Source organism: Dendropsophus ebraccatus, chromosome 8 (genome assembly GCF_027789765.1).
Source record: "Dendropsophus ebraccatus isolate aDenEbr1 chromosome 8, aDenEbr1.pat, whole genome shotgun sequence".
In the NCBI taxonomy this organism is placed as follows: Eukaryota; Metazoa; Chordata; class Amphibia; order Anura; family Hylidae; genus Dendropsophus; species Dendropsophus ebraccatus.
The window spans coordinates 72231651-72248530 of NC_091461.1; the positions used below are offsets into that span (position 1 = coordinate 72231651).

The following is a 16880-nucleotide window of genomic DNA, read 5'->3' on the forward strand; positions in this document are numbered from 1 at the left end:
AAAGCCTCAGACACATGCTGTCTGGTTAGTAAATCCAGCTGGTTCCTGCACCTACTACAGAGCAGGTATAGATTTCTGCCTGTTTCCAGGTGTAAATCATGACAACATGGCACAGGAGGAGGTCATGGCCCCATGCATTGCCACGCCCCCATCAGATGAGCAGGGCCTACACCACAGAAAAGGTGCAGCTTCCTGTCTGGTGTATGATGCTCTTGAAATATACCCGTGCAGACTTATAACTGACCTATATATTACAAATTTTCATATCTACATAAATCCTTAAATGAATATATTTAAAAAAAAAATTTACAACAAACAAACAAAGCGAAGTTTTCAGCTTAAGAATGCCAGTACATGTGAGACTAAGGTCAAAATGATAATTCAATATGCCATCTGTTTTATCACTGATAAAAGTCCTTGTCATCTTTCTAAATAGATTCATAGTGTAACATTAGGTTATATGGCTTATGGGAATCTATCCACTAGTTTATTGCCGAGAACCAGAATCAGAAATTTATAAGAAACTTTTATTGTTTCCTCTAAAAATTGGGGTTTGAGGGAAGGCTGGCTTGTAATAAACATTAGACTCAAAGTGAAATAATGTATAAAGCAGCAAGGTCTTAATTTTTGGAGGAGATTATATACTGACTAAATATGTTCCTTTATCTCAGCCATATGTCAAAGATAATGCTGTTAATAACTGGCCGGATTAGTCTTGTGCTTTCTCTGAAAAGAACATCAGGGCTGACAACAAATGTTCTCTGAAAGTTGAGTTGTGCCTGCAAAGCCCCTTTTTATGAGAATAAATTTTAAGAAACAGCTTTCAATCATCATTATGAAATTATTGGCACAGACGCCAATTATTTTAAACCTTTTTAAAAATTGGTTTACATGAAATTCACAGGAAGGAGTAAATTAGAAATATATACAGATGTGTCCACCCTTGCCTATCATTGAGTTAAGTTAAGGATTCCGCTTATTGTTTACAAAACTTGATGCTCATTACTTGAGTTGAGCATTTTTAAACACTTGAGTGCTCAAATAAAGTAATGAGCCTCTGAAAATAATGGAAAATTTAAACATTTAACCAGGGTAACCCCTGGGGGGATCTGTCTATCTATCTATCTATCTATCTATCTATCTATCTATCTATCCAACTATATCTCCATTGCATAACATTGATTAGTGTAATCTACAATCATTACATAGAGCCTACCTGTGACAGACTCTATGCAATGATTGCCAAGCTGACTGCACAGAGGAAGGTACCCTCCCACAGTCAGTTAAAACGATCTGCAAACACACTGCAGGTGCCCTAATCTTACATTGACAGGAGTGCAGCTCCTATCACTGACATTTAAATGCAGTGATCGCTGCATTAAAAGGGTTAATGGCGGGCAGCCACGTGTTCGCGGCGGCCCGTCATTAACAGTGAGGACATGGCTGCTGATAGCTCGCTGAGCTTGCCCCTGCAGACCATGACGTAAATGTGGGCTATGTGTCATCTGGGCCATGACTTTCAAGGCATATATTTACGTCCATTGTTGGTAAAGGGTTATATTAACCGCTCCAGTCTTCTATCTATCTTCACTATCACTGCTCAGCCAACCAATGGATGCCTTTCAACAAGCAGCGCAAGGTACTCGATCAAGCATCACTCTTGATTAAGCATACTTGCTTATCTCTAATTAGGAAGACAAGAAATTCAACATTTTGTGAGGAACCCTACTTCACTTTAGGAACTAAGAGCCTATCTGGCCCTGTATATCCAGATCAGTGTCCATGGGATAAGTAAGATAAGGCAATCCAGCTATATCTATATTATTATTGTTCAGTAATACTCCACAGAGTCATGTTTTCTCATCCCAAAACCTTTTGGAAGTTTTTGATCTCAGGACAAAGCAATTGATTTGAAATTTCAAAGAATTAATAAAACTAGCAACAGAATAACTTTCTGGTTCCCAGGTTAACATCAATGTGATCCCTTGACTTAAGGGACATTTTATTTTGCAGACCTCTTATGAGTATCTTCAAGGCATTCTAAAATGAATCCATTTTTCATGCACATTCAAGTTTATGTTGGATAAGTCAAAATGATGTAAGACCTAGGAAAACATAGGCCACTGTCTGCTACCATGACAACAGATCATGGCCGCCTATGTCATGTAACATTTTCCAGCATTTTCTAATTTATTTGTAGCTTTGTAAAATAAAGAAGCGACAATATCATAAAACCTGCTTGTGGCACATAAGTCTCTGTTCTTCATAAAAGCCTTTTCCTTATGCAAATTACAGCCCTAGAAATGACAAGACAGATGGAAGCCGGGGAAGGAATTTATTAGAAAAGTTGATTTTGACCTCTACTGAAAGTAAAAGAGTACCTTTTAAAGGATAAACTGCATTTCCCTGATGCACTGTTACTTCCAATATAGAGTAGTTTATTCCCATAATAACAATCATTCTGCATGAAGCATTCTCTTATATCCATACAAAAAAACAGTCTGCCTCCGCTTCTTGAAAACTGCTAATGCAGAGGTGAGTAGGTGGTAATTTATGTCAGAAGTTACTTGGATTTAGAGAGCTATGAAAATCTGCACATAATGCACCAGACCGCTGTGGTCCCATCGTAATAGGAATGATATCAGAGGTGGCACTGAAATCCTGCATCTCCTTTGAAGTACTTGTTTAACCTTGCGGACTCATCAGCATCCTATGCAGTCATCATTCCAACACAAAGAAATTATAGCTTTTTATACAAAGTTGTAGAAAGACTTTTTAGAGGCAAATCTTATCATTGAGGACGATGTGACTCATTATACAATTGATGGCTAACTACAATATGTGATTATGTGCTGTACCGGTTGTTAGTGAGATAAACCAACAGGATAAAGTATGCAAGCAATAGGTCCCTATTCATGGCAGAGCTTGGCTATACATACTTACATCTCCAGCTGGTAGACCTGTTCCAGACAGTATGGCTTGGCTTAGCCTATACACATGCCTTAAACAGTTATATTTATGATTCATAATGCCCTATCATACACTCATTTTTTTACATATAGACTAGAATAATAGTTTGTTTAAACATCTCCAGCCCCAATACCTTTCGGGTCTTCTTTATATCATGCTCTTTCATCCAAAGTTTTTGGCTGCACTTGATAGAAAGCATGACCAAAGCTTTCTTCTTTTTTTAAGTAATGTTGGAGCATGTTGGAGTTGGGAATGCAATTTTGTCCTCTGACTTTAATACCACTCATCCAGGACAGAGTACTTATACATGTGCCACAACAAACTGTATGTTCATTACAATATTATATACACATATATACAAAACAAAAGTCAAACACATGTAGATCACGTACACTAATTTAGCCATTAGTGTCCATAAAACAGTTACCTATAGTGTTCGTATGATACCACAATAAAAGTTCGAAACACTTTTAGACCGGGTTCACACTGTGTATGACACTATCTGTTCTGTGACATGGTCCTGTCACAGAACAGCCAGTGTCGGGGAAGTTCATCCCGCACGATACTGCAGTACTGGCCGGATGAACTTCACTTCTTTTTAATTGGGATGCGGATGCATTCGGGTGTGCCCATGTTCCAATTAACCATTGTAGACAGAGGCACACTTTACATTTTCTGCTCTGTCAGTCTTTTCACATGTCAGTTTTCGGTGCAGCCACAAGAAATCCTGGCCGGAGTATACACTCCAGCCTGGATTCCATAGCAATGAACGTGATAGGTAAATTTATTAAATAAGGCCGTGGTTGCAAACCTGCAACTACGGCCGTTGTTTAATGTATTTATACATAGTGTGAACTTGTCTGGAAAAAAATAAAATAAAAAATTCAGTGCAACAGGGGGGGAGCGCAAATATAATTAACATGTGAGACTTTAGGTCAGAGCATGGAGACCCATGGAACCTTTCTTATATATGTCTCATAGAACATAGAAAAACACATTTGTTCTCCTATGCAAAGTGTCACAGAGGCTTCCTCAAGCCCCTTAAGTGCAAAAAGCTGGAGTTTCCTTATTTCATTACTTTGGGCTTTAAAATACTATTAGAGATGAGCAAATTTGCAGTAGGTTTGGGTTTGATAAAACCCCAAATGCTTGGCATTTCGCTCTATGTAGAGAAGAGTAATGCTGCCCTATGGCTGTATGGAAAACTAGGATACAGCCTGTCTGCATAAGACAGACTTCACTGTTAGCCTAACTAATTATGCAACAAGATGGGGACAAATTATAGCTGGGGGGGTGAAGTGCTCAGCCGCACACTTCTTCCAAATGTATCTAGCATTATGTGGGGGTCTGAACACCCAGAACCTGACTGATCAAAACTTTTGACACATCTCTATGACATGAAGAAGAAGAATTGCTACAGCATCCGTAGAAGAGCAACGTGAAGTTTATTAAGCTATTAGGGTTCAGGGGTGCAATGTTTCAACCCTATCATAGGGTCTTTGTCAAGAATATAGATAGGTACACAGTGAGGATATATATATTGGTGAGGATATATATTGGTTTGAGATACCAATATCTAATGAGGAAAGGGTAAGGGTCAGGAAAGGGGATGATGGGATTACATGGAGAAGATATCAAAAGTAGGGACTAAAGTCCAGTGTATTATAAATGAACATATATACATTCACCATAAGCTGTAAATGAACATAAAGCACTCTGAATGGAACATCATAGATGTATTGACACAAAGGTCACATACTGTAGATATCAAATGAGCCCATCGATGCCATATAGGCAAGTACATTTGTTTTGTTTGACAGTAATGAGTCGTATTCCTTAATGTAGATCTATAATACAAGTTGTATCTGAATTGCTTTGATACTAAAGAAAGGTCTGATAAGCTGTGTGAGCTCAAGAAAAATATGTAACTACATAACACATGGGTACTTATATGTTATCCATATTTTATTTGACTTCATAAACATACACACTTCATAAACTCACACTTTTTATATCCGAGCGGTTGCTGATTAAAACATAGTTACATAACTTTCTATCTCACATTCAGAATAAAAGGAAAACATTTGTGAAGTTGATGTTTTGTCACCTGCCAACTGTTATGTTATTTTTCTGGATGATAATTAATTCAATATTTAATATACATACATAGAATACCTTTAGGTAACAAACAATACCCAGCATGTGAAGAATAAAAATAGACTAGCTTTCACACATAACATTTTGTGTGCAGAATTGTAGAGCTACAGGCAGTAGCTCAGTCTATACATCTGCTAGAAGACTGGGATAATATTAAGTTATAAAATACAATTGGTCCAATATAGCAATGAATATTATAGCCATATAACACATACAACATATCTATCTATCTATCTATCTATCTATCTATCTATCTATCTATCTATCAATCATGCGATTGGGAAGTCTTTAGACTAGAGATGAGCGAACCGGGTTCGGGTTTGAGTCCATCCGAACCCGAACAATCGGCATTTGATTACCGTTGGCTGCTGAAGTTGGATAACGCTCTAAAGTTGTCTGGAAAACATGGATACAGCCAATGACTATATCCATGTTTTCCACATAGCCTTAGGGCTTTATCCAACTTCAGCAGCCACCGCTAATCAAATGCCGAAAGTTCGGGTTAGAATGGACTCGAGCATGCTCGATGTTCGCTCATCTCTACTTTAGACCCTACAACTTTTTCACATTTTATTATGTTGCAGTCCTGCCCCAAACACTTTGCACACTTGGGGCTTTCCTGACATTCTTCTCTACAGACACTGAGATTGGACAGGGACCATCTCTCCAGAGATGTTCAATTGGCTTCAATTCAGGGCTCTGGGTAGAACACTCAAGAACATTAAAGGGAACCTGTCACCCCCCGTGCCGGGGTGACAGGCTCCCGACCCCCCGTTAGAGCCCTCTATACTTACCTAATCCCTCCGGGTCCCGCTTCTGCAGGTGGTCGGGTGATGAAGATCTCAGCCGCTGCAGCCCGATGCGCGCGCTGAGAGATGAGTCCAACGCTCATAGAGAATGACGGAGCGCTGGACTCTCCTGTCATTCTCTATGGGTGTTGGACTCATCTCTCAGTGCGCGTGCCGGGCTGCAGCGGCTGAGATCTTCATCACCCGACCACCTCCAGAAACGGGACCTGGCGGGATTAGGTAAGTATATGGGGCTCTAACGGGGGGTCGGGAGCCTGTCACCCCGGCAAGGGGGGTGACAGGTTCCCTTTAATAAAGTTGTCCCTAAGTTGCTGCTGTGTTGACTTGGCTGTATCTTGTTAGAAAACAGACTTGTGGCCTAGTCTGAGGTCCAGAGCACTCTGGATCAGGTTTTCATTAAGAATATGTGTGTCTTTTGCTCCATTTAGCTTTCCCTCAGTCCTGACCTGTCTTCCTGTCCCATCTGCTGAACACCATCCCCACAGCATGATGCTGCCACCACCATGCCTGACTGTAGGGATGCTATTGGGCAGGTGAGCAGTGCCTAGTTTCCTACAGACATGGGGCGAAATTTATCAAAGGCCTTAATTGGAATATTTGCCTAGTTTTGGGCTAAGTTCTATTTATGAACCAGTATTCGACAGGCTGAAAGGGTGGGAATCATGTTCAAGGGATTGATTATGAAGCTCCTAATCACCTCCTACATGACAATTCTATTGCAAATTGTATTAAATACTTCTTAAAGGGGTAGTGCGACGCAAAAAAATTATTCACAGAATAACACACATTACAAAGTTATACAACTTTGTAATGTATGTTATGTCTGTGAATCGCCCCCTTCCCCATGTCCCACCACCCCGCCCGTGTATCCGGAAGTGTGTGGTGCATTTTACATTAACTGATCTGTGTCGAGCCCGTCCACCATCTTGTGCCAAACGTAATCTTCGGACAGACAGACGAATCGCTGGCGCCGCCCCCCCCCCCCCGCCTCCGCTGCGTCATAACTGTGCTCAGCTGCGATTGGCTGAGCACAGTTATGCTCAGCCAATCGCGGCTCAGCGGCTGATGACGCGGCCACACAAGATGGTGCACGGGCTCGACACGGATCAGGCAATGTATAATGCACCACACACTTCCGAGTACACGGGTGGGGGTGGTGGGACACGGGGAAGGGGGCGATTCACAGACATAACATACATTACAAAGTTGTATAACTTTGTAATGTGGAGGAGGCGGAGTATGAGGCGGAGCTAATACACGCCTCTCCTAGCGTACCTCGGAGATCCGCGAAAGGCCATGTGGTGGTCGGTGTCTGGCTTTGGCGTCTAGCCCGGAACCCATGCTGTTTCTGGGCGTTTAGCAGGAAGCCGGCCGGTGATGATCTTTGGTGGTTGTTGACCTGATGTGAAGTTGGTGTTCCCAAGAGGCCTTGCGGGTGGTGGAGAGTGGCGCGGCATGCAGCCGAGACACAGCGAGAGCGGTGGAGCTCCTATTTGGCAGTTCCGGACACGTGACGGGAGCTGAACGGCGTGAGAGCTGGATCCGGGTCAAGGACGTGCTGGGACGGAGCCGCTGCTCCCTGACAGAAAGAGTGCGGCTGACTCGTGGTGCCCTGCGGTTTTTAAGTTAAACTCCCGGACGGGGTAAGGGGACTGCTTCCTCCCGGTGCTGGGGCTGATCCGGCTGATAAACTGCCGCTGGAAGTTGATTGTGACTAAGATACCCGCTCGCAGGGTCCGCTGGGTGCATGTTCGGAGACCAAGCCAGTCTAATGAGAGGAGGATTGTTCCGTTTATTTAATGGGAGAGGTAGACTGTTAAACGAGCCCTCCTGATTTTCCTCCATCAGGCGGCAATGGAGATTGTATGGGTGTATGTGGCAGTGCACCCGAGATTTGTCTGGATCATCGTATATATTGTGGGAAAGTGCTGGGGATGTGCATGTGGAGACGGTGGCAGTGTCTCTTCATGGGCTACCCTTAGCAACGAGCTCCTGGAAGGTTGGCAGCCTGTGTGGGGAAGAAAAAGAGGTGATTTGTTGGGGGGGGGGGGTGGCAGTGCATCCCGGGTTTTTTTCCCTTGGTGCATAAAACGGGCATTGCAGAAAGTGCTGGGGTCACACCGTGAGGGATTGTGGCAGGATCTCCTCCGGTGTTGTCCCTGGCAGCCTGGGTAATAAATGGAACTTGTTTCGTTGAAATTACTTTGTTGAAAGTGAAGAGAAAAAAATTTCAGGAACTGTGCTGGTAGAAAATATATATTTCTTTTCTCTTCCCATTTGCTATATTGACTAACAAACTGCCATGTGCGAGGGAACGGAATTTGAATTCTGATGAAGTATTAACTTTCTTCCTTGCTTGACTTTGCTATAACTGGATCCAAGTATTCTGCGCTGGAAAAGGAACTGTTGTTCAAAGTGGAATTAACCTGTTGGAGAACTGCTCTGTGTATTTTATATTGGAGCTGTGATATTATAAACTGTGCTTTGAAGATTCTTCCCCCCCCCCCCCCCTCTCATTCTATTGTGCAGTTATATTTAAATTGATAGGTGGGAAAAGTGATCTTTGAAGGGGTATCTCTGGTTTGCTGGAAATAGGGGGATTTATTGCATTGCTTGCCCTGTGTGTGACCTCTGTGAACAACTGACATATCGCTTTCCCTCCTCTAGGCTTGTATATTGAACCAGAGCTTTTGGTTTATTGTGCTCTTTTAACTGTTATCAGAACTGTAGAATGGCCTCAAAAAGGAATAACAAAAACAGTAGTCCTAAACAGGAAAAGTTTGGGGAAGATAGATAAATTGTTCAATTCCCCTGGCGGTGGTAAAAAAGCTGAGGGTGTGGTGAGTGGGGGGGGGAGGGTCAGCCCCCATGGTTATCAGACATCTTAACAGCTATAGACAAATGTAATGTTTCCATCGCTGCCGTTGCTGATCAAGTGGGAGTGATTGGAACAGATATCGGTTTGCTGAGATCAGATCTGAATAAGGTTAGAGAGAGATTTGAGGAGGCAGAAACCCGTATTAGCTCCTTGGACTAAGATACAGGGAGAGGTGGAGACCTTGGTCAAAGAAAATGAGATACTGAAAAGGAAGGTGGTAGATCTAGAAGATCGCTCAAGGAGGGCAAATATCAGAATAGTGGGTCTGCTTGAAGGAGTGGAGGGAAAGGGAATGTTGGATTTTTTGTGGAAATGGTTGGGGTCCATTTTGGGTCCAAAAGGCAGTGTTGTAAAGTATGGTATAGAGAGAGCTCACAGGGTGCCAGGGAAGCCCCCCCCCCCCCCCCCCGCCTGGCGGATATCCCAGAGCAGTTCTGGTCAAGTTCTTATCCTTCCAGGACAAAGAGATGGTGCTAAGATTGATAAGAGAGATAGGGGAGGTTAAGTATGGTAATAACAAGGTTTATTTCTATCCTGATTATGCATATGAGACACAAAAAAAGAGAGCGGAATTCCTGCAGGTTAAGAAAAGATTACAGCAGAAGGGGATTAAATATTCTTTACTGTTCCCAGCTAAACTCAGGGATCAATTTGATGACAAGGTTTGGTTTTTTTCTTCACCAATGGAGGCCACTACTTGGCTTGATCAAAAAGGAGTTTGAGATAATATTATGGTTTAGAGGTATCTAGGATGTATACTCAGGTGTGGAGACCCAAATAGGACAACGGGTCATATGTAGGGGTGGGGGTGGGGATGTGGGTTTGGGATGGGGGATGGAGGGGTCTGATAGGGAGGGTGTGGGTTTTTTTTTTTTTTTTTTTCTTTCTTCTTTCTCCTTTCTTTTCTTTTTTTGGATAGATGTCGGTAACTAGGGTCATTTCTTGGAATGTACGTGGGTTAGGGGATAGGCGAAAGTGAGTGGGGGTTTTGGATTATATAAGACGTTATCTGCCGGCTGTGGTCTGCCTGATTGAAACTCATTTTTCTAGTGATATGGAGCATAGAATGAGCAGGCCATGGTGGGCAGATCAATATCATGACACGTACTCTAGTTATTCTAGGGGGGTAACGGTATTAATACATAAAAAAATCAACTGGGAACTACTGGAAAAAAAGATTGATGTAGATGGTAGATTTGTTTTTCTATTTTGTAAATTAGAAAGGTTATTATGCGTCCTGGCGTTCGTCTATATTCCTCCTCACTTTAACTCTTTTGTTTTAGAACAGTTATTTTTATTTACAAAAAAGTTTCCAAACGCACCAGTTTTAGTTATGGGTGATTTCAATGCAGTAATGCATAAAGAGAATGATAGATTCAGAGGGAATAGGGTGGTTTTAAATTTACATAAGTCGGTAATGGGGGATATGATGGTGGAACACGGCTTGATATTTGGCGTGATAGGAACCCAGAGAAAAGGGAGTACACTTGTTTGAATAGGGAAAAAGGTACATTATCAAGAATAGATATAGGGTTTGTGAATGGGAATATGGCACAGAAAGTTAAAAATGTTAAACACTTAAATAAAGGTCTTTCGGACCATGTACCGCTTATGTTTGAGCTATACACAGGGGGTATAAGTAGTATATTTAATATTAGAATAAATGGTCACTGGTTGAATCTTATTCCTAATGTAGGAGATCTGGGAAAAGAGTTTGAGGAAATATGGGATATTAATGTTAATTCAGCATCTCCACAGGTGGTTTGGGATACACTAAAAGCGGTAATTAGAGGGAAATATTATGGAATAATTATTAATTTGAAAAAGGGATATAGGGTTAGAGAAAAGAAATTAGAAGAAGAGTTGCGGTTGGGGGAGGAGGAGTACAAGAGGAATGGCTCGGAGAACGCTAAGTTACAGTTAGATACAGCTAAGCTAAATTTGGATAAATATTTGTTAGAGAAAGCAAAGAACCAGATGGCTTTTTGGGGAAAGAAATATTATTTGGAGTCCGGTGTTCCTAATAAAGGCTTAATGGCCATTGTGAAAAACCAGTTGGGGACCAGGGACATCCATGCAATAAAAACAGATTCGGGGGATATTGTTAATGATACTCCAGAGATATTAGGTCAGTTTAGGGCTTACTTCCAAAATGTATATACACCTGAACATGATATTTCAATGGAAGAAGTGAATAATGTACTTGACAAATGCTGTTTCCCTAGATTAAATCCAGATCAACAGGCGGAGCTAGATGCTCAGATAACTTTAGAAGAACTGAATAATGCGTTGAATCTCTCCCCAGGAAATACTGCTCCAGGTATGGATGGCTTGCCTTATGAATTGTATAGGAGGCATCGTGATTTTCTTTTGCCTAAGCTGTTGGAGGTAATAGAATCCTCGGTTGGGACTGGGCGGTTACCGTTTTCAATGGAAGAGGCAGCTATATCCCTTATTTTAAAGCCTGAGAAAGACAAATTAGCTCAGGATGCGTATCGTCCTATATCTTTGATGAACGTGGATGCCAAGATTTTGGCTAAACTTCTGGCATCTAGGTTGCAGAAAGTAATTTCCGGGTTGGTCCATGAGGATCAATGCGGATTTATTCCGGGTAGAATGGCCAAATATAATATAAGAAGGGTGTTTGAGAATATACAATTGGTCGGTGCTCCGCGTTTCCACTCCATCCTGTCCTTAGATGCCACAAAGGCATTCGACAGGGTGGAGTGGGGATATCTGTGGGAAGTGCTGAAGCGCTTTGGGATAGGTCCTAAATTTATTGAGTTAGTGCAATTTTTGTACAAGAATCCTAAGGCAGCGGTCTTGGTTAATGGAGAGAGATCTGATTTTTTTCCATTGGGCCGGGGAACCAGACAGGGTTGCCCCCTCTCCCCTTTACTCTTCGCCCTTAGTATTGAACCTCTGGCTCAATTAATTAGATCAAACCCCAATATAAAAGGTTTTGGTGCGAGTAGTGAAGGGGACAGGGTGTCCCTTTATGCAGACGATGTGCTGTTGTTTTTGGAGGACCCCCCAAAAAGTGTGCCATTAGTTATGGAACTGATTGAAGAGATAGGATATGTATCAGGGTTAAGTATTAATTGGAGTAAGTCAACTCTAATGCCGTTGGGTAGGGGGTTGGATTTTTCTTTCCCGCAGTTGAAAGTTTTACAAGAAAATGGTAGCTTTAGATACTTAGGTATAAGGGTGTCAAGGGATCTGGAGAAGTTTAATGAGCTGAATTTGAGAAGTATATTAGAAGAGGTAGAAAGAGTGTGGTTTGGCAAAAGTTACCTATTTCTAGAGTTGATAGGATGGTGTTGTTTAAAACTGTTTGCCTTCCTAAGTTCTTATATGTTTTTGGGGTGGCCCCGATCTGGTTGCCGGACAGCTATTTAAAAAGGGTTAAGATTGTAATTAATTTCCTGATTTGGGGGAGGAAAAGGGCGCGAATAAAGCAGGAAATTTTTTCTCTTCCCAAAATAAAAGGAGGTATGGATTTTCCGGACTTGAATGTTTAATTTTTGGCGTCGCAAATTTTCTGGCTGGTAAAGGGAAGTGGTAGCTGTTTCTTCCAACGGCTGTGGCAAAATAAGCATGCTGGCTTATATAATTTATATGAGATCTTAGAAATGGGAGTTTGGAGGAATGGTGAGATGGGAAAACTACCCCTGGTTAGAACTGCTCTTAGGTCCTGGGAGATGTTAAAGAGTTTCTTAAACCTAAGGTCCATTTTTGAGTTCACCCCTATATGGTGGAATGAGAGTATTCATGAAGTCTGGAAGATGGGAGCTCTGGACAACCTGGTGAGAGTGGGAATTCTAAGGTTAGGGGACATTTATGTAAACGGTCATCTTAAGGGGTGGAATATGGTAAAGGGTGAATATGAGTTACCTGATAATATTTGGTTTGATTATATGAGGCTGTGCCATGCTTTGGAAAATACAATATGGTTGAAAAAGGTGGAGTTCGACCTGGACACCTTGGTTGAGCAAATGATAAAGGGGACAATTAAAACTAAAGTGGTCTCTTATGTATATTCTTATTTAAAGGGAATGGGAGATGTAAGATATAATAGTAAAAGGAAGTGGGTTAATGACTTGGGACCAATTAGCGAAAAGCAATGGAGTAATATTTATCAGAATGTGAGGTTGGTGTCCAGGTCGGGCAATCACCAGTTGATTCAATTTAATATCAATCATAGGTTGTATTACACCCCAGCTTTTTTAAATAGGATTAAGAAAAGGCAGGATGGAAAGTGTCCAAGATGTGGTACTGATGATTCCGATTTTTTGCATATGTTGTGGGTCTGTCCTCAAATTATTGGTTAGAGGTTTATAAGGAGATTAATGAAGCATTTGAAATAAAACTGGTACCGTCTCCGCTTCTTGCGGTGTTGGGTGATTCTGGGGGGATTAGAAAGGGGAGAAAAACGGTGAAGAGAATGTTGAGATGGTTTTTTTTATGCCAGATTATTGCTAAAAAGAAAGTGGAATAGTTCTGAAGTCCCTAGCATTGTGCATTGGGAGAGGTGTAGAACTAGATATGAAGAGTATTATCAGTAATATTGTTTTTTTTTTTTTTTCTCTTTCTCTCTCTCTTTGGTCCCTTCGGTAGGGTGGGTAGGGGGGTAGGGTTGGGAATATAAGGTTTTTTTTTAAATTGTTTGTATTGTATATTTTGTTATGAAAAATAAAAAGTTGACTAATAAAAAAAAAAAAAAACTTTGTAATGTGTGTTATTCTGTGAATAATTTTAGAGCACTGCACTACCCCTTTAAAAGAATAATCAATGCTTTTGATTATTTTAACCTCAAATGTTTAACCCCTTTTAGCACCACAGCCTACATTTATGGTGTTTTGCCATTAGGAGGTTATAAAGGGGTTCCAACCTGACCCCTCCCTATACCAGCCACCCCTGGCTGCTACCAGTAGCTAGGGGCCACTGCAAGTAGCTGGCACAGATCAATTCTCCATGCTGGCTACTTAACCATTAACATAGTTAAAACAGTGGCATTAAAATGACGTCGGTTACCTTTCCTTAGTGGTCCAGTGGTCGGATCAGCTCCCCACAGAGAGATCGGGAAGAGCTGATATGCTATGCCTTTCCAGGCTGCATGGCAATAGATAAATTGCCCTACCAAAAATTGCCCTACCAAAATAATAAAAAGTGATCGAAAAGTCGCATATATGCAAGCAAGATACAGAAAATGGCACAGTAATGCCTCACACAACCCCACAGAAAAACAATAAAAAAATATATATAAGGATCATAGCAGAGCAATTTTAAATGTATTATTTTTTTTTTTTTTTTTTTCGTTTTAATTTTAAAGTGCAAAAATAAAAATTGGCTGTGACATAAAGAGGTTAAGAAAAAGTACAATGACCCTAGTCACAGTTAACAATAGCAAATGCAAAAATGGAATTACCTACCACCAAAAAAAAAGGTCACCATCTGAGGAATACACAGTTGAAGGGGATGTCACAGAACTAATGTTTGAGGCAGCAGTCAATCCACCTATGCTTTAAAGGCTAATCCCTATTGCGGTTGAAAGAGAACTAGCTACAAAATAAAAACCAAAGTAATCTTTTCTTTTGTTGAGTCATATCCCAGGAGATATCGACAATGACACTGGAATAAAGCTATTGTTAAAAGAACAATATCAAAGTCACTTTCAATTCCAAATTCCTCTATGATTACCAGAACATTACAGGTTAAGCACTACAGTGCTTAACCTGACAGATGTGTAGTACTGACCAGTCACTAGTTTATTGTAGTGGGGGGCTATAGATGTTTGATTTTAGCTGAACATCAGTACACACTTTTTAACTGTGATACATGCTCCTAACGTCTGTTCTTGAGTATTTTGTATATCTAGATAGCTGTAGTAAATAGCTGACTCAAAGTGTTGTGAGTGTAATTTTTAATCAGGTAGATTTTGTTAGAATGAATAGAAGCCATGCCCAGCTATCATTGATCTTCTTCAATGTTGGGAGAAAAGTTTAAGACAAACAATGTTTATTATGCAAGAGATTTGTAAAGTGCAAAGCCCAGCAGGATTTGCTAGCAAACGGATTTAAAATAAGCATGGAAGGAAATGCACAACAGTAATAAATAGGAAGAAAAAATTCCTATAAATCTGCCTATCAGATACATGCTGATATAAAATCCACTATTTGAGATTTTCTCTCTCTTAGTCTTTAAGCCCAGCACTCACTGGCTTATCAAAAACTTCCTGCTTTCTTGTTTTGTGCTTTCTCGTGCTTGGTATTCTGTTGGGTGAATAATAGACGATGACTTCAGCATGATTCACTACACAGGAAAAATGGACAAATCTGTCCCTCCATCATTGTCTAGGCAAAAGGGATTTACTGATCCACCTAATAAGGTGAAAACTAAATTATAATGACACCTAGGTTAATATACCACCAAAGGTACAGTATATTACAAGTGCCTGCCCAACAGATAAACAATTTCATGATTTATTGAGATTTTTTTTTTTTAACAGGTGGCCCTCTTTTCTTATAGGTCTGTATACAATTGACCTTTTGGCATATGTTCTGTAAAATAGGTGGGTATAAAAAGGTAAATTGTATACAGACCTAAAAGAAGAGAGGGCATTCTAATAATAATAATAATAATCTTAATAATAATAATAATAATAATACAATCACCTATAAGGTCTGCAGAGCCTGTGTACAGTCTAATCTACCGCTTTATGGTCAATGCTGAGGGAGAGTACTGCTCTTTGTTTAGTGGATGTTATGTAGTTATGGTATGGGGGTGTATGTTACTATGTGGTAAAGATGTGGTGATAACATCTGTTTCTCATATGATGGTAATAGGTGATGTGGCTATAGGGGCTGTGGCTTTAGGGGCATGGCACATTGACGTGACTGTCCTTCTTTCCTCCTAGCAAAAGTTGAGCCTATTTAAAAGAAAGGAAAAATCCCCAGAATACTCAAATATATTTAAATGTCAAACAGCCATGTATGTTAGGACTAGATTTTTGTGTATATGCTGCAACAATCTTCTGGTATGGGCACCAACTGTGGTGTGAACAGCCCATCGGACAATGAATTTTACTAAGTAACTGCATGGCCAAAGTGGGGTTGAACCTAGCCTAAGGTTGCAGGTGTTATGTATATGATAAATGCATACAGGTGTAAGTGGACAAAACTGCGTATCATAAAACTGTTCTATTTGATTAATAATGCTTATAAGAGTGCTGTAACAGTGCATAAACTGATTTTTTTCCCTTGTAATTTACAGCATCATGATGTCAGGGAGTAAAGTGATTTTATATATGACCCTAGGATTGAGAAATGCATTTTATTTATTTATTTTTTAAATCTAAATATATTCACAACCAGAGTAACCAGAACTCTCTCATTAAGAGCTTTAAATTCCCTGCACAAGATAATTGTAAAGAGTGGTCACCACTAGAGGGAGCTCACTGCATACCTTTTATTATTTAATTGGATATATAAACAGACAACAGTAAGCTTCCTCTAGTGTTGGCTGTGACTACATTTCTCTGACTGGGATTTGGATCGCTTGGTTATAAGGAAACACTAAATAATAAATAAAAAATAATAATTAGCACTAAATCTGCAAATTATAAGATGTTCAAAGGTGAACATTCACTTTAAGCACATTATTAGTATTGTCTAGTATAAGCCATAATCTGACACCTTATACCTTTATGAAAGCCATAAAGATTGTATTAACAGAAATTGCTTTTACACAGGTCTTGGATTTTAGTATATTTTTACCTCTTCACGAGCACTGATCTGTTTCTGAAATTGCTATCACACTTTCAAGCTCATTTATTGAAAAATGTAAGACATGCTGTGTGATATCTTTATACTGAAACCGAGTTGGCATAGTGTTAAAATACACCAGGGAAATAATTGCTACAGCTGCCAGTTTACTTTGTAGCACAGTTTTAAGACATCTTCATGTAAATGGAAAAGCAGTTACACTATCTATCTATCTATCTATCTATCTATCTATCTATCTATCTATCTATCTATCTATCTTCCATATAATGCATCAAAATGGAC

At 40.3% G+C, this 16880-nt stretch overlaps 1 protein-coding gene across 1 annotated transcript in view; it reads right to left on the reverse strand.

Moving 5' to 3' along the window:
* GRID1 (glutamate ionotropic receptor delta type subunit 1) overlaps positions 1 to 16880 on the reverse strand; it is a 907710-nt gene that overhangs the window by 578202 nt on the left and 312628 nt on the right. The window lies entirely within an intron of this gene.